The sequence below is a fragment of the Saccostrea echinata genome, unplaced genomic scaffold, assembly GCF_033153115.1.
Source record: "Saccostrea echinata isolate AGI-Se365-2 ecotype Australia unplaced genomic scaffold, CSIRO_AGI_Sech_v1 ptg000001l, whole genome shotgun sequence".
Lineage (NCBI taxonomy): Eukaryota > Metazoa > Mollusca > Bivalvia > Ostreida > Ostreidae > Saccostrea > Saccostrea echinata.
This window is the reverse complement of record NW_026889750.1, coordinates 36,092,501-36,115,000: the sequence shown is the minus strand read 5'-3', so window position 1 is coordinate 36,115,000 and position 22,500 is coordinate 36,092,501. Positions and strand designations below refer to the sequence as shown.

Here is a 22,500-nt window from a genome sequence, read left to right as displayed (position 1 = left end):
AAAGTTCACAAACAAAGCATCAACCAACGCCCCCCCCCCCTCCCCCCGAAAAAATACACATAAACAAACACGTATATACAAACATACACACAAACAAACACTAAAATATTTTTTCATAGTTATTAATTATCAATAAATATTTATACATATACGCCCCTTACATTCCGCCACCTTCTTTTTCTATGCATCAACAGGTGCCCCCCGCTCCCGATTATAACAACAAACTGAACAATTGACATTACTCTATAAGTATTAATAAATACATAATTGGGGAAAAAAAGAGAAGCAAATTATTACCAGTTCAATTCCCACCTTGTACGTGTTTTTTTTTTTTGTTTTTTTAAATTCGTTTACAGATAAAGTCGGGAAATAAACACCACATACTTGTCTACGGCCATATCACGTTGAAAGCACCGGTTCTCGTCCGATCACCGAAGTTAAGCAACGTCGAGCCTGGTTAGTACTTGGATGGGTGACCGCCTGGGAATACCAGGTGTCGTAGACTTTTTTTTCTTTTTCTCAGCACCCTAGATTTTTTTTCTATGTTGTCAGTGAGATTAATTTATATGTAACAGTTACAAGTATAAATCGATACATGTTTGTGAACAAAATGTAAGAAAGAAAGAAAAAAAAAAATCGTGAATCTCGTGCAGTCAAAGGGAGACAAGCATAACATCCTTTTCAGCACATGCTTTGTACAGCTTAATGAAATCTACATAGTTTAAAAAAAAAAAAAAATCTTCCACTGTTTAATAGTTAGTAAGAAACAAAATTAAAACATATTTGATTATTAATAAAATTTAATGAACAAATTATTTATTTACTTGCATGCAACATCTTTTTTTTCCAACACCACCCAGATAATTGAAAATAACGGAACATTTTCCGAGGGATAATTGTCAATCCAAGCTCAGCAATCATGGCACTTGGCACAACAGTTGAGACAGATAATAACTTGTTTATTCAGGCGACCGGTGTCGCATTAGAAAATGAAACGAGTTCCTCAATTAGCAGTGCCACTGTGCGCTATATAGCATGGCGTACGACAGGCAAGGGCATCACAAATCTTTACACTGCAAATCGAATACATTACCAAACTATTAGTGCTATTACAAGATGAGAGCTACCAAAGTTACCAGTTCCAGAAGGAATACCTTGGACAAGAGATTCTCCTTGATGGACAGCGAGCGTCGTTTCAAGAGAGCCTGCGAGCAGATTGTCCAGCTCAATTACAAGATGTCTGACCTACAGTCCAGATATAGCAAAGCCAAGAATGAAAATCACCGATCCTTCAGATATAGCCTCAGACTAAGACTTGCTGTCGTCGAGGGCCTCAGAAACATGTACTATGACTACGCTCACAACAAAGCCCAGACTGTTGCAGATCTACGGCGTGAAATGTTTGGAGAAGATGTACAGATCATCTCCGACGACATGTCAGACTTCGGATCAGATGAGGAGTACTGAGCAGTTTCTACAGAATAAAACATAACTGCAAAGGCTCTTTTTAGAGCCATTCAAATTTTTCGAAAAGATGCCTTTACATACAGCGTTTATTGAAACGTTCACAAAAAGTTCACAAACAAAGCATCAACCAACGCCCCCCCCCCCTCCCCCCGAAAAAATACACATAAACAAACACGTATATACAAACATACACACAAACAAACACTAAAATATTTTTTCATAGTTATTAATTATCAATAAATATTTATACATATACGCCCCTTACATTCCGCCACCTTCTTTTTCTATGCATCAACAGGTGCCCCCCGCTCCCGATTATAACAACAAACTGAACAATTGACATTACTCTATAAGTATTAATAAATACATAATTGGGGAAAAAAAGAGAAGCAAATTATTACCAGTTCAATTCCCACCTTGTACGTGTTTTTTTTTTTTGTTTTTTTAAATTCGTTTACAGATAAAGTCGGGAAATAAACACCACATACTTGTCTACGGCCATATCACGTTGAAAGCACCGGTTCTCGTCCGATCACCGAAGTTAAGCAACGTCGAGCCTGGTTAGTACTTGGATGGGTGACCGCCTGGGAATACCAGGTGTCGTAGACTTTTTTTTCTTTTTCTCAGCACCCTAGATTTTTTTTCTATGTTGTCAGTGAGATTAATTTATATGTAACAGTTACAAGTATAAATCGATACATGTTTGTGAACAAAATGTAAGAAAGAAAGAAAAAAAAAAATCGTGAATCTCGTGCAGTCAAAGGGAGACAAGCATAACATCCTTTTCAGCACATGCTTTGTACAGCTTAATGAAATCTACATAGTTTAAAAAAAAAAAAAAATCTTCCACTGTTTAATAGTTAGTAAGAAACAAAATTAAAACATATTTGATTATTAATAAAATTTAATGAACAAATTATTTATTTACTTGCATGCAACATCTTTTTTTTCCAACACCACCCAGATAATTGAAAATAACGGAACATTTTCCGAGGGATAATTGTCAATCCAAGCTCAGCAATCATGGCACTTGGCACAACAGTTGAGACAGATAATAACTTGTTTATTCAGGCGACCGGTGTCGCATTAGAAAATGAAACGAGTTCCTCAATTAGCAGTGCCACTGTGCGCTATATAGCATGGCGTACGACAGGCAAGGGCATCACAAATCTTTACACTGCAAATCGAATACATTACCAAACTATTAGTGCTATTACAAGATGAGAGCTACCAAAGTTACCAGTTCCAGAAGGAATACCTTGGACAAGAGATTCTCCTTGATGGACAGCGAGCGTCGTTTCAAGAGAGCCTGCGAGCAGATTGTCCAGCTCAATTACAAGATGTCTGACCTACAGTCCAGATATAGCAAAGCCAAGAATGAAAATCACCGATCCTTCAGATATAGCCTCAGACTAAGACTTGCTGTCGTCGAGGGCCTCAGAAACATGTACTATGACTACGCTCACAACAAAGCCCAGACTGTTGCAGATCTACGGCGTGAAATGTTTGGAGAAGATGTACAGATCATCTCCGACGACATGTCAGACTTCGGATCAGATGAGGAGTACTGAGCAGTTTCTACAGAATAAAACATAACTGCAAAGGCTCTTTTTAGAGCCATTCAAATTTTTCGAAAAGATGCCTTTACATACAGCGTTTATTGAAACGTTCACAAAAAGTTCACAAACAAAGCATCAACCAACGCCCCCCCCCCCTCCCCCCGAAAAAATACACATAAACAAACACGTATATACAAACATACACACAAACAAACACTAAAATATTTTTTCATAGTTATTAATTATCAATAAATATTTATACATATACGCCCCTTACATTCCGCCACCTTCTTTTTCTATGCATCAACAGGTGCCCCCCGCTCCCGATTATAACAACAAACTGAACAATTGACATTACTCTATAAGTATTAATAAATACATAATTGGGGAAAAAAAGAGAAGCAAATTATTACCAGTTCAATTCCCACCTTGTACGTGTTTTTTTTTTTTGTTTTTTTAAATTCGTTTACAGATAAAGTCGGGAAATAAACACCACATACTTGTCTACGGCCATATCACGTTGAAAGCACCGGTTCTCGTCCGATCACCGAAGTTAAGCAACGTCGAGCCTGGTTAGTACTTGGATGGGTGACCGCCTGGGAATACCAGGTGTCGTAGACTTTTTTTTCTTTTTCTCAGCACCCTAGATTTTTTTTCTATGTTGTCAGTGAGATTAATTTATATGTAACAGTTACAAGTATAAATCGATACATGTTTGTGAACAAAATGTAAGAAAGAAAGAAAAAAAAAAATCGTGAATCTCGTGCAGTCAAAGGGAGACAAGCATAACATCCTTTTCAGCACATGCTTTGTACAGCTTAATGAAATCTACATAGTTTAAAAAAAAAAAAAAATCTTCCACTGTTTAATAGTTAGTAAGAAACAAAATTAAAACATATTTGATTATTAATAAAATTTAATGAACAAATTATTTATTTACTTGCATGCAACATCTTTTTTTTCCAACACCACCCAGATAATTGAAAATAACGGAACATTTTCCGAGGGATAATTGTCAATCCAAGCTCAGCAATCATGGCACTTGGCACAACAGTTGAGACAGATAATAACTTGTTTATTCAGGCGACCGGTGTCGCATTAGAAAATGAAACGAGTTCCTCAATTAGCAGTGCCACTGTGCGCTATATAGCATGGCGTACGACAGGCAAGGGCATCACAAATCTTTACACTGCAAATCGAATACATTACCAAACTATTAGTGCTATTACAAGATGAGAGCTACCAAAGTTACCAGTTCCAGAAGGAATACCTTGGACAAGAGATTCTCCTTGATGGACAGCGAGCGTCGTTTCAAGAGAGCCTGCGAGCAGATTGTCCAGCTCAATTACAAGATGTCTGACCTACAGTCCAGATATAGCAAAGCCAAGAATGAAAATCACCGATCCTTCAGATATAGCCTCAGACTAAGACTTGCTGTCGTCGAGGGCCTCAGAAACATGTACTATGACTACGCTCACAACAAAGCCCAGACTGTTGCAGATCTACGGCGTGAAATGTTTGGAGAAGATGTACAGATCATCTCCGACGACATGTCAGACTTCGGATCAGATGAGGAGTACTGAGCAGTTTCTACAGAATAAAACATAACTGCAAAGGCTCTTTTTAGAGCCATTCAAATTTTTCGAAAAGATGCCTTTACATACAGCGTTTATTGAAACGTTCACAAAAAGTTCACAAACAAAGCATCAACCAACGCCCCCCCCCCCTCCCCCCGAAAAAATACACATAAACAAACACGTATATACAAACATACACACAAACAAACACTAAAATATTTTTTCATAGTTATTAATTATCAATAAATATTTATACATATACGCCCCTTACATTCCGCCACCTTCTTTTTCTATGCATCAACAGGTGCCCCCCGCTCCCGATTATAACAACAAACTGAACAATTGACATTACTCTATAAGTATTAATAAATACATAATTGGGGAAAAAAAGAGAAGCAAATTATTACCAGTTCAATTCCCACCTTGTACGTGTTTTTTTTTTTTGTTTTTTTAAATTCGTTTACAGATAAAGTCGGGAAATAAACACCACATACTTGTCTACGGCCATATCACGTTGAAAGCACCGGTTCTCGTCCGATCACCGAAGTTAAGCAACGTCGAGCCTGGTTAGTACTTGGATGGGTGACCGCCTGGGAATACCAGGTGTCGTAGACTTTTTTTTCTTTTTCTCAGCACCCTAGATTTTTTTTCTATGTTGTCAGTGAGATTAATTTATATGTAACAGTTACAAGTATAAATCGATACATGTTTGTGAACAAAATGTAAGAAAGAAAGAAAAAAAAAAATCGTGAATCTCGTGCAGTCAAAGGGAGACAAGCATAACATCCTTTTCAGCACATGCTTTGTACAGCTTAATGAAATCTACATAGTTTAAAAAAAAAAAAAAATCTTCCACTGTTTAATAGTTAGTAAGAAACAAAATTAAAACATATTTGATTATTAATAAAATTTAATGAACAAATTATTTATTTACTTGCATGCAACATCTTTTTTTTCCAACACCACCCAGATAATTGAAAATAACGGAACATTTTCCGAGGGATAATTGTCAATCCAAGCTCAGCAATCATGGCACTTGGCACAACAGTTGAGACAGATAATAACTTGTTTATTCAGGCGACCGGTGTCGCATTAGAAAATGAAACGAGTTCCTCAATTAGCAGTGCCACTGTGCGCTATATAGCATGGCGTACGACAGGCAAGGGCATCACAAATCTTTACACTGCAAATCGAATACATTACCAAACTATTAGTGCTATTACAAGATGAGAGCTACCAAAGTTACCAGTTCCAGAAGGAATACCTTGGACAAGAGATTCTCCTTGATGGACAGCGAGCGTCGTTTCAAGAGAGCCTGCGAGCAGATTGTCCAGCTCAATTACAAGATGTCTGACCTACAGTCCAGATATAGCAAAGCCAAGAATGAAAATCACCGATCCTTCAGATATAGCCTCAGACTAAGACTTGCTGTCGTCGAGGGCCTCAGAAACATGTACTATGACTACGCTCACAACAAAGCCCAGACTGTTGCAGATCTACGGCGTGAAATGTTTGGAGAAGATGTACAGATCATCTCCGACGACATGTCAGACTTCGGATCAGATGAGGAGTACTGAGCAGTTTCTACAGAATAAAACATAACTGCAAAGGCTCTTTTTAGAGCCATTCAAATTTTTCGAAAAGATGCCTTTACATACAGCGTTTATTGAAACGTTCACAAAAAGTTCACAAACAAAGCATCAACCAACGCCCCCCCCCCCTCCCCCCGAAAAAATACACATAAACAAACACGTATATACAAACATACACACAAACAAACACTAAAATATTTTTTCATAGTTATTAATTATCAATAAATATTTATACATATACGCCCCTTACATTCCGCCACCTTCTTTTTCTATGCATCAACAGGTGCCCCCCGCTCCCGATTATAACAACAAACTGAACAATTGACATTACTCTATAAGTATTAATAAATACATAATTGGGGAAAAAAAGAGAAGCAAATTATTACCAGTTCAATTCCCACCTTGTACGTGTTTTTTTTTTTTGTTTTTTTAAATTCGTTTACAGATAAAGTCGGGAAATAAACACCACATACTTGTCTACGGCCATATCACGTTGAAAGCACCGGTTCTCGTCCGATCACCGAAGTTAAGCAACGTCGAGCCTGGTTAGTACTTGGATGGGTGACCGCCTGGGAATACCAGGTGTCGTAGACTTTTTTTTCTTTTTCTCAGCACCCTAGATTTTTTTTCTATGTTGTCAGTGAGATTAATTTATATGTAACAGTTACAAGTATAAATCGATACATGTTTGTGAACAAAATGTAAGAAAGAAAGAAAAAAAAAAATCGTGAATCTCGTGCAGTCAAAGGGAGACAAGCATAACATCCTTTTCAGCACATGCTTTGTACAGCTTAATGAAATCTACATAGTTTAAAAAAAAAAAAAAATCTTCCACTGTTTAATAGTTAGTAAGAAACAAAATTAAAACATATTTGATTATTAATAAAATTTAATGAACAAATTATTTATTTACTTGCATGCAACATCTTTTTTTTCCAACACCACCCAGATAATTGAAAATAACGGAACATTTTCCGAGGGATAATTGTCAATCCAAGCTCAGCAATCATGGCACTTGGCACAACAGTTGAGACAGATAATAACTTGTTTATTCAGGCGACCGGTGTCGCATTAGAAAATGAAACGAGTTCCTCAATTAGCAGTGCCACTGTGCGCTATATAGCATGGCGTACGACAGGCAAGGGCATCACAAATCTTTACACTGCAAATCGAATACATTACCAAACTATTAGTGCTATTACAAGATGAGAGCTACCAAAGTTACCAGTTCCAGAAGGAATACCTTGGACAAGAGATTCTCCTTGATGGACAGCGAGCGTCGTTTCAAGAGAGCCTGCGAGCAGATTGTCCAGCTCAATTACAAGATGTCTGACCTACAGTCCAGATATAGCAAAGCCAAGAATGAAAATCACCGATCCTTCAGATATAGCCTCAGACTAAGACTTGCTGTCGTCGAGGGCCTCAGAAACATGTACTATGACTACGCTCACAACAAAGCCCAGACTGTTGCAGATCTACGGCGTGAAATGTTTGGAGAAGATGTACAGATCATCTCCGACGACATGTCAGACTTCGGATCAGATGAGGAGTACTGAGCAGTTTCTACAGAATAAAACATAACTGCAAAGGCTCTTTTTAGAGCCATTCAAATTTTTCGAAAAGATGCCTTTACATACAGCGTTTATTGAAACGTTCACAAAAAGTTCACAAACAAAGCATCAACCAACGCCCCCCCCCCCTCCCCCCGAAAAAATACACATAAACAAACACGTATATACAAACATACACACAAACAAACACTAAAATATTTTTTCATAGTTATTAATTATCAATAAATATTTATACATATACGCCCCTTACATTCCGCCACCTTCTTTTTCTATGCATCAACAGGTGCCCCCCGCTCCCGATTATAACAACAAACTGAACAATTGACATTACTCTATAAGTATTAATAAATACATAATTGGGGAAAAAAAGAGAAGCAAATTATTACCAGTTCAATTCCCACCTTGTACGTGTTTTTTTTTTTTGTTTTTTTAAATTCGTTTACAGATAAAGTCGGGAAATAAACACCACATACTTGTCTACGGCCATATCACGTTGAAAGCACCGGTTCTCGTCCGATCACCGAAGTTAAGCAACGTCGAGCCTGGTTAGTACTTGGATGGGTGACCGCCTGGGAATACCAGGTGTCGTAGACTTTTTTTTCTTTTTCTCAGCACCCTAGATTTTTTTTCTATGTTGTCAGTGAGATTAATTTATATGTAACAGTTACAAGTATAAATCGATACATGTTTGTGAACAAAATGTAAGAAAGAAAGAAAAAAAAAAATCGTGAATCTCGTGCAGTCAAAGGGAGACAAGCATAACATCCTTTTCAGCACATGCTTTGTACAGCTTAATGAAATCTACATAGTTTAAAAAAAAAAAAAAATCTTCCACTGTTTAATAGTTAGTAAGAAACAAAATTAAAACATATTTGATTATTAATAAAATTTAATGAACAAATTATTTATTTACTTGCATGCAACATCTTTTTTTTCCAACACCACCCAGATAATTGAAAATAACGGAACATTTTCCGAGGGATAATTGTCAATCCAAGCTCAGCAATCATGGCACTTGGCACAACAGTTGAGACAGATAATAACTTGTTTATTCAGGCGACCGGTGTCGCATTAGAAAATGAAACGAGTTCCTCAATTAGCAGTGCCACTGTGCGCTATATAGCATGGCGTACGACAGGCAAGGGCATCACAAATCTTTACACTGCAAATCGAATACATTACCAAACTATTAGTGCTATTACAAGATGAGAGCTACCAAAGTTACCAGTTCCAGAAGGAATACCTTGGACAAGAGATTCTCCTTGATGGACAGCGAGCGTCGTTTCAAGAGAGCCTGCGAGCAGATTGTCCAGCTCAATTACAAGATGTCTGACCTACAGTCCAGATATAGCAAAGCCAAGAATGAAAATCACCGATCCTTCAGATATAGCCTCAGACTAAGACTTGCTGTCGTCGAGGGCCTCAGAAACATGTACTATGACTACGCTCACAACAAAGCCCAGACTGTTGCAGATCTACGGCGTGAAATGTTTGGAGAAGATGTACAGATCATCTCCGACGACATGTCAGACTTCGGATCAGATGAGGAGTACTGAGCAGTTTCTACAGAATAAAACATAACTGCAAAGGCTCTTTTTAGAGCCATTCAAATTTTTCGAAAAGATGCCTTTACATACAGCGTTTATTGAAACGTTCACAAAAAGTTCACAAACAAAGCATCAACCAACGCCCCCCCCCCCTCCCCCCGAAAAAATACACATAAACAAACACGTATATACAAACATACACACAAACAAACACTAAAATATTTTTTCATAGTTATTAATTATCAATAAATATTTATACATATACGCCCCTTACATTCCGCCACCTTCTTTTTCTATGCATCAACAGGTGCCCCCCGCTCCCGATTATAACAACAAACTGAACAATTGACATTACTCTATAAGTATTAATAAATACATAATTGGGGAAAAAAAGAGAAGCAAATTATTACCAGTTCAATTCCCACCTTGTACGTGTTTTTTTTTTTTGTTTTTTTAAATTCGTTTACAGATAAAGTCGGGAAATAAACACCACATACTTGTCTACGGCCATATCACGTTGAAAGCACCGGTTCTCGTCCGATCACCGAAGTTAAGCAACGTCGAGCCTGGTTAGTACTTGGATGGGTGACCGCCTGGGAATACCAGGTGTCGTAGACTTTTTTTTCTTTTTCTCAGCACCCTAGATTTTTTTTCTATGTTGTCAGTGAGATTAATTTATATGTAACAGTTACAAGTATAAATCGATACATGTTTGTGAACAAAATGTAAGAAAGAAAGAAAAAAAAAAATCGTGAATCTCGTGCAGTCAAAGGGAGACAAGCATAACATCCTTTTCAGCACATGCTTTGTACAGCTTAATGAAATCTACATAGTTTAAAAAAAAAAAAAAATCTTCCACTGTTTAATAGTTAGTAAGAAACAAAATTAAAACATATTTGATTATTAATAAAATTTAATGAACAAATTATTTATTTACTTGCATGCAACATCTTTTTTTTCCAACACCACCCAGATAATTGAAAATAACGGAACATTTTCCGAGGGATAATTGTCAATCCAAGCTCAGCAATCATGGCACTTGGCACAACAGTTGAGACAGATAATAACTTGTTTATTCAGGCGACCGGTGTCGCATTAGAAAATGAAACGAGTTCCTCAATTAGCAGTGCCACTGTGCGCTATATAGCATGGCGTACGACAGGCAAGGGCATCACAAATCTTTACACTGCAAATCGAATACATTACCAAACTATTAGTGCTATTACAAGATGAGAGCTACCAAAGTTACCAGTTCCAGAAGGAATACCTTGGACAAGAGATTCTCCTTGATGGACAGCGAGCGTCGTTTCAAGAGAGCCTGCGAGCAGATTGTCCAGCTCAATTACAAGATGTCTGACCTACAGTCCAGATATAGCAAAGCCAAGAATGAAAATCACCGATCCTTCAGATATAGCCTCAGACTAAGACTTGCTGTCGTCGAGGGCCTCAGAAACATGTACTATGACTACGCTCACAACAAAGCCCAGACTGTTGCAGATCTACGGCGTGAAATGTTTGGAGAAGATGTACAGATCATCTCCGACGACATGTCAGACTTCGGATCAGATGAGGAGTACTGAGCAGTTTCTACAGAATAAAACATAACTGCAAAGGCTCTTTTTAGAGCCATTCAAATTTTTCGAAAAGATGCCTTTACATACAGCGTTTATTGAAACGTTCACAAAAAGTTCACAAACAAAGCATCAACCAACGCCCCCCCCCCCTCCCCCCGAAAAAATACACATAAACAAACACGTATATACAAACATACACACAAACAAACACTAAAATATTTTTTCATAGTTATTAATTATCAATAAATATTTATACATATACGCCCCTTACATTCCGCCACCTTCTTTTTCTATGCATCAACAGGTGCCCCCCGCTCCCGATTATAACAACAAACTGAACAATTGACATTACTCTATAAGTATTAATAAATACATAATTGGGGAAAAAAAGAGAAGCAAATTATTACCAGTTCAATTCCCACCTTGTACGTGTTTTTTTTTTTTGTTTTTTTAAATTCGTTTACAGATAAAGTCGGGAAATAAACACCACATACTTGTCTACGGCCATATCACGTTGAAAGCACCGGTTCTCGTCCGATCACCGAAGTTAAGCAACGTCGAGCCTGGTTAGTACTTGGATGGGTGACCGCCTGGGAATACCAGGTGTCGTAGACTTTTTTTTCTTTTTCTCAGCACCCTAGATTTTTTTTCTATGTTGTCAGTGAGATTAATTTATATGTAACAGTTACAAGTATAAATCGATACATGTTTGTGAACAAAATGTAAGAAAGAAAGAAAAAAAAAAATCGTGAATCTCGTGCAGTCAAAGGGAGACAAGCATAACATCCTTTTCAGCACATGCTTTGTACAGCTTAATGAAATCTACATAGTTTAAAAAAAAAAAAAAATCTTCCACTGTTTAATAGTTAGTAAGAAACAAAATTAAAACATATTTGATTATTAATAAAATTTAATGAACAAATTATTTATTTACTTGCATGCAACATCTTTTTTTTCCAACACCACCCAGATAATTGAAAATAACGGAACATTTTCCGAGGGATAATTGTCAATCCAAGCTCAGCAATCATGGCACTTGGCACAACAGTTGAGACAGATAATAACTTGTTTATTCAGGCGACCGGTGTCGCATTAGAAAATGAAACGAGTTCCTCAATTAGCAGTGCCACTGTGCGCTATATAGCATGGCGTACGACAGGCAAGGGCATCACAAATCTTTACACTGCAAATCGAATACATTACCAAACTATTAGTGCTATTACAAGATGAGAGCTACCAAAGTTACCAGTTCCAGAAGGAATACCTTGGACAAGAGATTCTCCTTGATGGACAGCGAGCGTCGTTTCAAGAGAGCCTGCGAGCAGATTGTCCAGCTCAATTACAAGATGTCTGACCTACAGTCCAGATATAGCAAAGCCAAGAATGAAAATCACCGATCCTTCAGATATAGCCTCAGACTAAGACTTGCTGTCGTCGAGGGCCTCAGAAACATGTACTATGACTACGCTCACAACAAAGCCCAGACTGTTGCAGATCTACGGCGTGAAATGTTTGGAGAAGATGTACAGATCATCTCCGACGACATGTCAGACTTCGGATCAGATGAGGAGTACTGAGCAGTTTCTACAGAATAAAACATAACTGCAAAGGCTCTTTTTAGAGCCATTCAAATTTTTCGAAAAGATGCCTTTACATACAGCGTTTATTGAAACGTTCACAAAAAGTTCACAAACAAAGCATCAACCAACGCCCCCCCCCCCTCCCCCCGAAAAAATACACATAAACAAACACGTATATACAAACATACACACAAACAAACACTAAAATATTTTTTCATAGTTATTAATTATCAATAAATATTTATACATATACGCCCCTTACATTCCGCCACCTTCTTTTTCTATGCATCAACAGGTGCCCCCCGCTCCCGATTATAACAACAAACTGAACAATTGACATTACTCTATAAGTATTAATAAATACATAATTGGGGAAAAAAAGAGAAGCAAATTATTACCAGTTCAATTCCCACCTTGTACGTGTTTTTTTTTTTTGTTTTTTTAAATTCGTTTACAGATAAAGTCGGGAAATAAACACCACATACTTGTCTACGGCCATATCACGTTGAAAGCACCGGTTCTCGTCCGATCACCGAAGTTAAGCAACGTCGAGCCTGGTTAGTACTTGGATGGGTGACCGCCTGGGAATACCAGGTGTCGTAGACTTTTTTTTCTTTTTCTCAGCACCCTAGATTTTTTTTCTATGTTGTCAGTGAGATTAATTTATATGTAACAGTTACAAGTATAAATCGATACATGTTTGTGAACAAAATGTAAGAAAGAAAGAAAAAAAAAAATCGTGAATCTCGTGCAGTCAAAGGGAGACAAGCATAACATCCTTTTCAGCACATGCTTTGTACAGCTTAATGAAATCTACATAGTTTAAAAAAAAAAAAAAATCTTCCACTGTTTAATAGTTAGTAAGAAACAAAATTAAAACATATTTGATTATTAATAAAATTTAATGAACAAATTATTTATTTACTTGCATGCAACATCTTTTTTTTCCAACACCACCCAGATAATTGAAAATAACGGAACATTTTCCGAGGGATAATTGTCAATCCAAGCTCAGCAATCATGGCACTTGGCACAACAGTTGAGACAGATAATAACTTGTTTATTCAGGCGACCGGTGTCGCATTAGAAAATGAAACGAGTTCCTCAATTAGCAGTGCCACTGTGCGCTATATAGCATGGCGTACGACAGGCAAGGGCATCACAAATCTTTACACTGCAAATCGAATACATTACCAAACTATTAGTGCTATTACAAGATGAGAGCTACCAAAGTTACCAGTTCCAGAAGGAATACCTTGGACAAGAGATTCTCCTTGATGGACAGCGAGCGTCGTTTCAAGAGAGCCTGCGAGCAGATTGTCCAGCTCAATTACAAGATGTCTGACCTACAGTCCAGATATAGCAAAGCCAAGAATGAAAATCACCGATCCTTCAGATATAGCCTCAGACTAAGACTTGCTGTCGTCGAGGGCCTCAGAAACATGTACTATGACTACGCTCACAACAAAGCCCAGACTGTTGCAGATCTACGGCGTGAAATGTTTGGAGAAGATGTACAGATCATCTCCGACGACATGTCAGACTTCGGATCAGATGAGGAGTACTGAGCAGTTTCTACAGAATAAAACATAACTGCAAAGGCTCTTTTTAGAGCCATTCAAATTTTTCGAAAAGATGCCTTTACATACAGCGTTTATTGAAACGTTCACAAAAAGTTCACAAACAAAGCATCAACCAACGCCCCCCCCCCCTCCCCCCGAAAAAATACACATAAACAAACACGTATATACAAACATACACACAAACAAACACTAAAATATTTTTTCATAGTTATTAATTATCAATAAATATTTATACATATACGCCCCTTACATTCCGCCACCTTCTTTTTCTATGCATCAACAGGTGCCCCCCGCTCCCGATTATAACAACAAACTGAACAATTGACATTACTCTATAAGTATTAATAAATACATAATTGGGGAAAAAAAGAGAAGCAAATTATTACCAGTTCAATTCCCACCTTGTACGTGTTTTTTTTTTTTGTTTTTTTAAATTCGTTTACAGATAAAGTCGGGAAATAAACACCACATACTTGTCTACGGCCATATCACGTTGAAAGCACCGGTTCTCGTCCGATCACCGAAGTTAAGCAACGTCGAGCCTGGTTAGTACTTGGATGGGTGACCGCCTGGGAATACCAGGTGTCGTAGACTTTTTTTTCTTTTTCTCAGCACCCTAGATTTTTTTTCTATGTTGTCAGTGAGATTAATTTATATGTAACAGTTACAAGTATAAATCGATACATGTTTGTGAACAAAATGTAAGAAAGAAAGAAAAAAAAAAATCGTGAATCTCGTGCAGTCAAAGGGAGACAAGCATAACATCCTTTTCAGCACATGCTTTGTACAGCTTAATGAAATCTACATAGTTTAAAAAAAAAAAAAAATCTTCCACTGTTTAATAGTTAGTAAGAAACAAAATTAAAACATATTTGATTATTAATAAAATTTAATGAACAAATTATTTATTTACTTGCATGCAACATCTTTTTTTTCCAACACCACCCAGATAATTGAAAATAACGGAACATTTTCCGAGGGATAATTGTCAATCCAAGCTCAGCAATCATGGCACTTGGCACAACAGTTGAGACAGATAATAACTTGTTTATTCAGGCGACCGGTGTCGCATTAGAAAATGAAACGAGTTCCTCAATTAGCAGTGCCACTGTGCGCTATATAGCATGGCGTACGACAGGCAAGGGCATCACAAATCTTTACACTGCAAATCGAATACATTACCAAACTATTAGTGCTATTACAAGATGAGAGCTACCAAAGTTACCAGTTCCAGAAGGAATACCTTGGACAAGAGATTCTCCTTGATGGACAGCGAGCGTCGTTTCAAGAGAGCCTGCGAGCAGATTGTCCAGCTCAATTACAAGATGTCTGACCTACAGTCCAGATATAGCAAAGCCAAGAATGAAAATCACCGATCCTTCAGATATAGCCTCAGACTAAGACTTGCTGTCGTCGAGGGCCTCAGAAACATGTACTATGACTACGCTCACAACAAAGCCCAGACTGTTGCAGATCTACGGCGTGAAATGTTTGGAGAAGATGTACAGATCATCTCCGACGACATGTCAGACTTCGGATCAGATGAGGAGTACTGAGCAGTTTCTACAGAATAAAACATAACTGCAAAGGCTCTTTTTAGAGCCATTCAAATTTTTCGAAAAGATGCCTTTACATACAGCGTTTATTGAAACGTTCACAAAAAGTTCACAAACAAAGCATCAACCAACGCCCCCCCCCCCTCCCCCCGAAAAAATACACATAAACAAACACGTATATACAAACATACACACAAACAAACACTAAAATATTTTTTCATAGTTATTAATTATCAATAAATATTTATACATATACGCCCCTTACATTCCGCCACCTTCTTTTTCTATGCATCAACAGGTGCCCCCCGCTCCCGATTATAACAACAAACTGAACAATTGACATTACTCTATAAGTATTAATAAATACATAATTGGGGAAAAAAAGAGAAGCAAATTATTACCAGTTCAATTCCCACCTTGTACGTGTTTTTTTTTTTTGTTTTTTTAAATTCGTTTACAGATAAAGTCGGGAAATAAACACCACATACTTGTCTACGGCCATATCACGTTGAAAGCACCGGTTCTCGTCCGATCACCGAAGTTAAGCAACGTCGAGCCTGGTTAGTACTTGGATGGGTGACCGCCTGGGAATACCAGGTGTCGTAGACTTTTTTTTCTTTTTCTCAGCACCCTAGATTTTTTTTCTATGTTGTCAGTGAGATTAATTTATATGTAACAGTTACAAGTATAAATCGATACATGTTTGTGAACAAAATGTAAGAAAGAAAGAAAAAAAAAAATCGTGAATCTCGTGCAGTCAAAGGGAGACAAGCATAACATCCTTTTCAGCACATGCTTTGTACAGCTTAATGAAATCTACATAGTTTAAAAAAAAAAAAAAATCTTCCACTGTTTAATAGTTAGTAAGAAACAAAATTAAAACATATTTGATTATTAATAAAATTTAATGAACAAATTATTTATTTACTTGCATGCAACATCTTTTTTTTCCAACACCACCCAGATAATTGAAAATAACGGAACATTTTCCGAGGGATAATTGTCAATCCAAGCTCAGCAATCATGGCACTTGGCACAACAGTTGAGACAGATAATAACTTGTTTATTCAGGCGACCGGTGTCGCATTAGAAAATGAAACGAGTTCCTCAATTAGCAGTGCCACTGTGCGCTATATAGCATGGCGTACGACAGGCAAGGGCATCACAAATCTTTACACTGCAAATCGAATACATTACCAAACTATTAGTGCTATTACAAGATGAGAGCTACCAAAGTTACCAGTTCCAGAAGGAATACCTTGGACAAGAGATTCTCCTTGATGGACAGCGAGCGTCGTTTCAAGAGAGCCTGCGAGCAGATTGTCCAGCTCAATTACAAGATGTCTGACCTACAGTCCAGATATAGCAAAGCCAAGAATGAAAATCACCGATCCTTCAGATATAGCCTCAGACTAAGACTTGCTGTCGTCGAGGGCCTCAGAAACATGTACTATGACTACGCTCACAACAAAGCCCAGACTGTTGCAGATCTACGGCGTGAAATGTTTGGAGAAGATGTACAGATCATCTCCGACGACATGTCAGACTTCGGATCAGATGAGGAGTACTGAGCAGTTTCTACAGAATAAAACATAACTGCAAAGGCTCTTTTTAGAGCCATTCAAATTTTTCGAAAAGATGCCTTTACATACAGCGTTTATTGAAACGTTCACAAAAAGTTCACAAACAAAGCATCAACCAACGCCCCCCCCCCCTCCCCCCGAAAAAATACACATAAACAAACACGTATATACAAACATACACACAAACAAACACTAAAATATTTTTTCATAGTTATTAATTATCAATAAATATTTATACATATACGCCCCTTACATTCCGCCACCTTCTTTTTCTATGCATCAACAGGTGCCCCCCGCTCCCGATTATAACAACAAACTGAACAATTGACATTACTCTATAAGTATTAATAAATACATAATTGGGGAAAAAAAGAGAAGCAAATTATTACCAGTTCAATTCCCACCTTGTACGTGTTTTTTTTTTTTGTTTTTTTAAATTCGTTTACAGATAAAGTCGGGAAATAAACACCACATACTTGTCTACGGCCATATCACGTTGAAAGCACCGGTTCTCGTCCGATCACCGAAGTTAAGCAACGTCGAGCCTGGTTAGTACTTGGATGGGTGACCGCCTGGGAATACCAGGTGTCGTAGACTTTTTTTTCTTTTTCTCAGCACCCTAGATTTTTTTTCTATGTTGTCAGTGAGATTAATTTATATGTAACAGTTACAAGTATAAATCGATACATGTTTGTGAACAAAATGTAAGAAAGAAAGAAAAAAAAAAATCGTGAATCTCGTGCAGTCAAAGGGAGACAAGCATAACATCCTTTTCAGCACATGCTTTGTACAGCTTAATGAAATCTACATAGTTTAAAAAAAAAAAAAAATCTTCCACTGTTTAATAGTTAGTAAGAAACAAAATTAAAACATATTTGATTATTAATAAAATTTAATGAACAAATTATTTATTTACTTGCATGCAACATCTTTTTTTTCCAACACCACCCAGATAATTGAAAATAACGGAACATTTTCCGAGGGATAATTGTCAATCCAAGCTCAGCAATCATGGCACTTGGCACAACAGTTGAGACAGATAATAACTTGTTTATTCAGGCGACCGGTGTCGCATTAGAAAATGAAACGAGTTCCTCAATTAGCAGTGCCACTGTGCGCTATATAGCATGGCGTACGACAGGCAAGGGCATCACAAATCTTTACACTGCAAATCGAATACATTACCAAACTATTAGTGCTATTACAAGATGAGAGCTACCAAAGTTACCAGTTCCAGAAGGAATACCTTGGACAAGAGATTCTCCTTGATGGACAGCGAGCGTCGTTTCAAGAGAGCCTGCGAGCAGATTGTCCAGCTCAATTACAAGATGTCTGACCTACAGTCCAGATATAGCAAAGCCAAGAATGAAAATCACCGATCCTTCAGATATAGCCTCAGACTAAGACTTGCTGTCGTCGAGGGCCTCAGAAACATGTACTATGACTACGCTCACAACAAAGCCCAGACTGTTGCAGATCTACGGCGTGAAATGTTTGGAGAAGATGTACAGATCATCTCCGACGACATGTCAGACTTCGGATCAGATGAGGAGTACTGAGCAGTTTCTACAGAATAAAACATAACTGCAAAGGCTCTTTTTAGAGCCATTCAAATTTTTCGAAAAGATGCCTTTACATACAGCGTTTATTGAAACGTTCACAAAAAGTTCACAAACAAAGCATCAACCAACGCCCCCCCCCCCTCCCCCCGAAAAAATACACATAAACAAACACGTATATACAAACATACACACAAACAAACACTAAAATATTTTTTCATAGTTATTAATTATCAATAAATATTTATACATATACGCCCCTTACATTCCGCCACCTTCTTTTTCTATGCATCAACAGGTGCCCCCCGCTCCCGATTATAACAACAAACTGAACAATTGACATTACTCTATAAGTATTAATAAATACATAATTGGGGAAAAAAAGAGAAGCAAATTATTACCAGTTCAATTCCCACCTTGTACGTGTTTTTTTTTTTTGTTTTTTTAAATTCGTTTACAGATAAAGTCGGGAAATAAACACCACATACTTGTCTACGGCCATATCACGTTGAAAGCACCGGTTCTCGTCCGATCACCGAAGTTAAGCAACGTCGAGCCTGGTTAGTACTTGGATGGGTGACCGCCTGGGAATACCAGGTGTCGTAGACTTTTTTTTCTTTTTCTCAGCACCCTAGATTTTTTTTCTATGTTGTCAGTGAGATTAATTTATATGTAACAGTTACAAGTATAAATCGATACATGTTTGTGAACAAAATGTAAGAAAGAAAGAAAAAAAAAAATCGTGAATCTCGTGCAGTCAAAGGGAGACAAGCATAACATCCTTTTCAGCACATGCTTTGTACAGCTTAATGAAATCTACATAGTTTAAAAAAAAAAAAAAATCTTCCACTGTTTAATAGTTAGTAAGAAACAAAATTAAAACATATTTGATTATTAATAAAATTTAATGAACAAATTATTTATTTACTTGCATGCAACATCTTTTTTTTCCAACACCACCCAGATAATTGAAAATAACGGAACATTTTCCGAGGGATAATTGTCAATCCAAGCTCAGCAATCATGGCACTTGGCACAACAGTTGAGACAGATAATAACTTGTTTATTCAGGCGACCGGTGTCGCATTAGAAAATGAAACGAGTTCCTCAATTAGCAGTGCCACTGTGCGCTATATAGCATGGCGTACGACAGGCAAGGGCATCACAAATCTTTACACTGCAAATCGAATACATTACCAAACTATTAGTGCTATTACAAGATGAGAGCTACCAAAGTTACCAGTTCCAGAAGGAATACCTTGGACAAGAGATTCTCCTTGATGGACAGCGAGCGTCGTTTCAAGAGAGCCTGCGAGCAGATTGTCCAGCTCAATTACAAGATGTCTGACCTACAGTCCAGATATAGCAAAGCCAAGAATGAAAATCACCGATCCTTCAGATATAGCCTCAGACTAAGACTTGCTGTCGTCGAGGGCCTCAGAAACATGTACTATGACTACGCTCACAACAAAGCCCAGACTGTTGCAGATCTACGGCGTGAAATGTTTGGAGAAGATGTACAGATCATCTCCGACGACATGTCAGACTTCGGATCAGATGAGGAGTACTGAGCAGTTTCTACAGAATAAAACATAACTGCAAAGGCTCTTTTTAGAGCCATTCAAATTTTTCGAAAAGATGCCTTTACATACAGCGTTTATTGAAACGTTCACAAAAAGTTCACAAACAAAGCATCAACCAACGCCCCCCCCCCCTCCCCCCGAAAAAATACACATAAACAAACACGTATATACAAACATACACACAAACAAACACTAAAATATTTTTTCATAGTTATTAATTATCAATAAATATTTATACATATACGCCCCTTACATTCCGCCACCTTCTTTTTCTATGCATCAACAGGTGCCCCCCGCTCCCGATTATAACAACAAACTGAACAATTGACATTACTCTATAAGTATTAATAAATACATAATTGGGGAAAAAAAGAGAAGCAAATTATTACCAGTTCAATTCCCACCTTGTACGTGTTTTTTTTTTTTGTTTTTTTAAATTCGTTTACAGATAAAGTCGGGAAATAAACACCACATACTTGTCTACGGCCATATCACGTTGAAAGCACCGGTTCTCGTCCGATCACCGAAGTTAAGCAACGTCGAGCCTGGTTAGTACTTGGATGGGTGACCGCCTGGGAATACCAGGTGTCGTAGACTTTTTTTTCTTTTTCTCAGCACCCTAGATTTTTTTTCTATGTTGTCAGTGAGATTAATTTATATGTAACAGTTACAAGTATAAATCGATACATGTTTGTGAACAAAATGTAAGAAAGAAAGAAAAAAAAAAATCGTGAATCTCGTGCAGTCAAAGGGAGACAAGCATAACATCCTTTTCAGCACATGCTTTGTACAGCTTAATGAAATCTACATAGTTTAAAAAAAAAAAAAAATCTTCCACTGTTTAATAGTTAGTAAGAAACAAAATTAAAACATATTTGATTATTAATAAAATTTAATGAACAAATTATTTATTTACTTGCATGCAACATCTTTTTTTTCCAACACCACCCAGATAATTGAAAATAACGGAACATTTTCCGAGGGATAATTGTCAATCCAAGCTCAGCAATCATGGCACTTGGCACAACAGTTGAGACAGATAATAACTTGTTTATTCAGGCGACCGGTGTCGCATTAGAAAATGAAACGAGTTCCTCAATTAGCAGTGCCACTGTGCGCTATATAGCATGGCGTACGACAGGCAAGGGCATCACAAATCTTTACACTGCAAATCGAATACATTACCAAACTATTAGTGCTATTACAAGATGAGAGCTACCAAAGTTACCAGTTCCAGAAGGAATACCTTGGACAAGAGATTCTCCTTGATGGACAGCGAGCGTCGTTTCAAGAGAGCCTGCGAGCAGATTGTCCAGCTCAATTACAAGATGTCTGACCTACAGTCCAGATATAGCAAAGCCAAGAATGAAAATCACCGATCCTTCAGATATAGCCTCAGACTAAGACTTGCTGTCGTCGAGGGCCTCAGAAACATGTACTATGACTACGCTCACAACAAAGCCCAGACTGTTGCAGATCTACGGCGTGAAATGTTTGGAGAAGATGTACAGATCATCTCCGACGACATGTCAGACTTCGGATCAGATGAGGAGTACTGAGCAGTTTCTACAGAATAAAACATAACTGCAAAGGCTCTTTTTAGAGCCATTCAAATTTTTCGAAAAGATGCCTTTACATACAGCGTTTATTGAAACGTTCACAAAAAGTTCACAAACAAAGCATCAACCAACGCCCCCCCCCCCTCCCCCCGAAAAAATACACATAAACAAACACGTATATACAAACATACACACAAACAAACACTAAAATATTTTTTCATAGTTATTAATTATCAATAAATATTTATACATATACGCCCCTTACATTCCGCCACCTTCTTTTTCTATGCATCAACAGGTGCCCCCCGCTCCCGATTATAACAACAAACTGAACAATTGACATTACTCTATAAGTATTAATAAATACATAATTGGGGAAAAAAAGAGAAGCAAATTATTACCAGTTCAATTCCCACCTTGTACGTGTTTTTTTTTTTTGTTTTTTTAAATTCGTTTACAGATAAAGTCGGGAAATAAACACCACATACTTGTCTACGGCCATATCACGTTGAAAGCACCGGTTCTCGTCCGATCACCGAAGTTAAGCAACGTCGAGCCTGGTTAGTACTTGGATGGGTGACCGCCTGGGAATACCAGGTGTCGTAGACTT

At 37.6% G+C, this 22,500-nt stretch overlaps 15 non-coding genes across 15 annotated transcripts; all 15 read left to right on the top strand.

Moving 5' to 3' along the window:
- The first annotated feature begins 386 nt into the window (after nt 1-386).
- Nucleotides 387-505, top strand: LOC133199243 (5S ribosomal RNA). Its single transcript, XR_009722775.1, has one exon. It is a non-coding gene; the product is annotated as a 5S ribosomal RNA (ribosomal RNA).
- A 1,452-nt stretch (nt 506-1,957) lies between these two features.
- LOC133199234 (5S ribosomal RNA) lies at nt 1,958-2,076 on the top strand. Its single transcript, XR_009722773.1, has one exon. It is a non-coding gene; the product is annotated as a 5S ribosomal RNA (ribosomal RNA).
- A 1,452-nt stretch (nt 2,077-3,528) lies between these two features.
- Nucleotides 3,529-3,647, top strand: LOC133199229 (5S ribosomal RNA). The gene has a single exon (XR_009722767.1). It is a non-coding gene; the product is annotated as a 5S ribosomal RNA (ribosomal RNA).
- A 1,452-nt stretch (nt 3,648-5,099) lies between these two features.
- On the top strand, nt 5,100-5,218 carry LOC133199220 (5S ribosomal RNA). Its single transcript, XR_009722763.1, has one exon. It is a non-coding gene; the product is annotated as a 5S ribosomal RNA (ribosomal RNA).
- Nucleotides 5,219-6,670: 1,452 nt separating this feature from the next.
- On the top strand, nt 6,671-6,789 carry LOC133199213 (5S ribosomal RNA). Its single transcript, XR_009722762.1, has one exon. It is a non-coding gene; the product is annotated as a 5S ribosomal RNA (ribosomal RNA).
- Nucleotides 6,790-8,241: 1,452 nt separating this feature from the next.
- On the top strand, nt 8,242-8,360 carry LOC133199205 (5S ribosomal RNA). The gene has a single exon (XR_009722761.1). It is a non-coding gene; the product is annotated as a 5S ribosomal RNA (ribosomal RNA).
- Nucleotides 8,361-9,812: 1,452 nt separating this feature from the next.
- On the top strand, nt 9,813-9,931 carry LOC133199198 (5S ribosomal RNA). Its single transcript, XR_009722760.1, has one exon. It is a non-coding gene; the product is annotated as a 5S ribosomal RNA (ribosomal RNA).
- Nucleotides 9,932-11,383: 1,452 nt separating this feature from the next.
- On the top strand, nt 11,384-11,502 carry LOC133199191 (5S ribosomal RNA). Its single transcript, XR_009722759.1, has one exon. It is a non-coding gene; the product is annotated as a 5S ribosomal RNA (ribosomal RNA).
- Nucleotides 11,503-12,954: 1,452 nt separating this feature from the next.
- Nucleotides 12,955-13,073, top strand: LOC133199183 (5S ribosomal RNA). The gene has a single exon (XR_009722758.1). It is a non-coding gene; the product is annotated as a 5S ribosomal RNA (ribosomal RNA).
- Nucleotides 13,074-14,525: 1,452 nt separating this feature from the next.
- On the top strand, nt 14,526-14,644 carry LOC133199176 (5S ribosomal RNA). Its single transcript, XR_009722757.1, has one exon. It is a non-coding gene; the product is annotated as a 5S ribosomal RNA (ribosomal RNA).
- Nucleotides 14,645-16,096: 1,452 nt separating this feature from the next.
- Nucleotides 16,097-16,215, top strand: LOC133199170 (5S ribosomal RNA). The gene has a single exon (XR_009722756.1). It is a non-coding gene; the product is annotated as a 5S ribosomal RNA (ribosomal RNA).
- A 1,452-nt stretch (nt 16,216-17,667) lies between these two features.
- On the top strand, nt 17,668-17,786 carry LOC133199162 (5S ribosomal RNA). Its single transcript, XR_009722755.1, has one exon. It is a non-coding gene; the product is annotated as a 5S ribosomal RNA (ribosomal RNA).
- A 1,452-nt stretch (nt 17,787-19,238) lies between these two features.
- LOC133199155 (5S ribosomal RNA) lies at nt 19,239-19,357 on the top strand. Its single transcript, XR_009722754.1, has one exon. It is a non-coding gene; the product is annotated as a 5S ribosomal RNA (ribosomal RNA).
- A 1,452-nt stretch (nt 19,358-20,809) lies between these two features.
- On the top strand, nt 20,810-20,928 carry LOC133199141 (5S ribosomal RNA). Its single transcript, XR_009722752.1, has one exon. It is a non-coding gene; the product is annotated as a 5S ribosomal RNA (ribosomal RNA).
- Nucleotides 20,929-22,380: 1,452 nt separating this feature from the next.
- Nucleotides 22,381-22,499, top strand: LOC133199132 (5S ribosomal RNA). The gene has a single exon (XR_009722751.1). It is a non-coding gene; the product is annotated as a 5S ribosomal RNA (ribosomal RNA).
- Nucleotide 22,500: the final 1 nt, after the last annotated feature.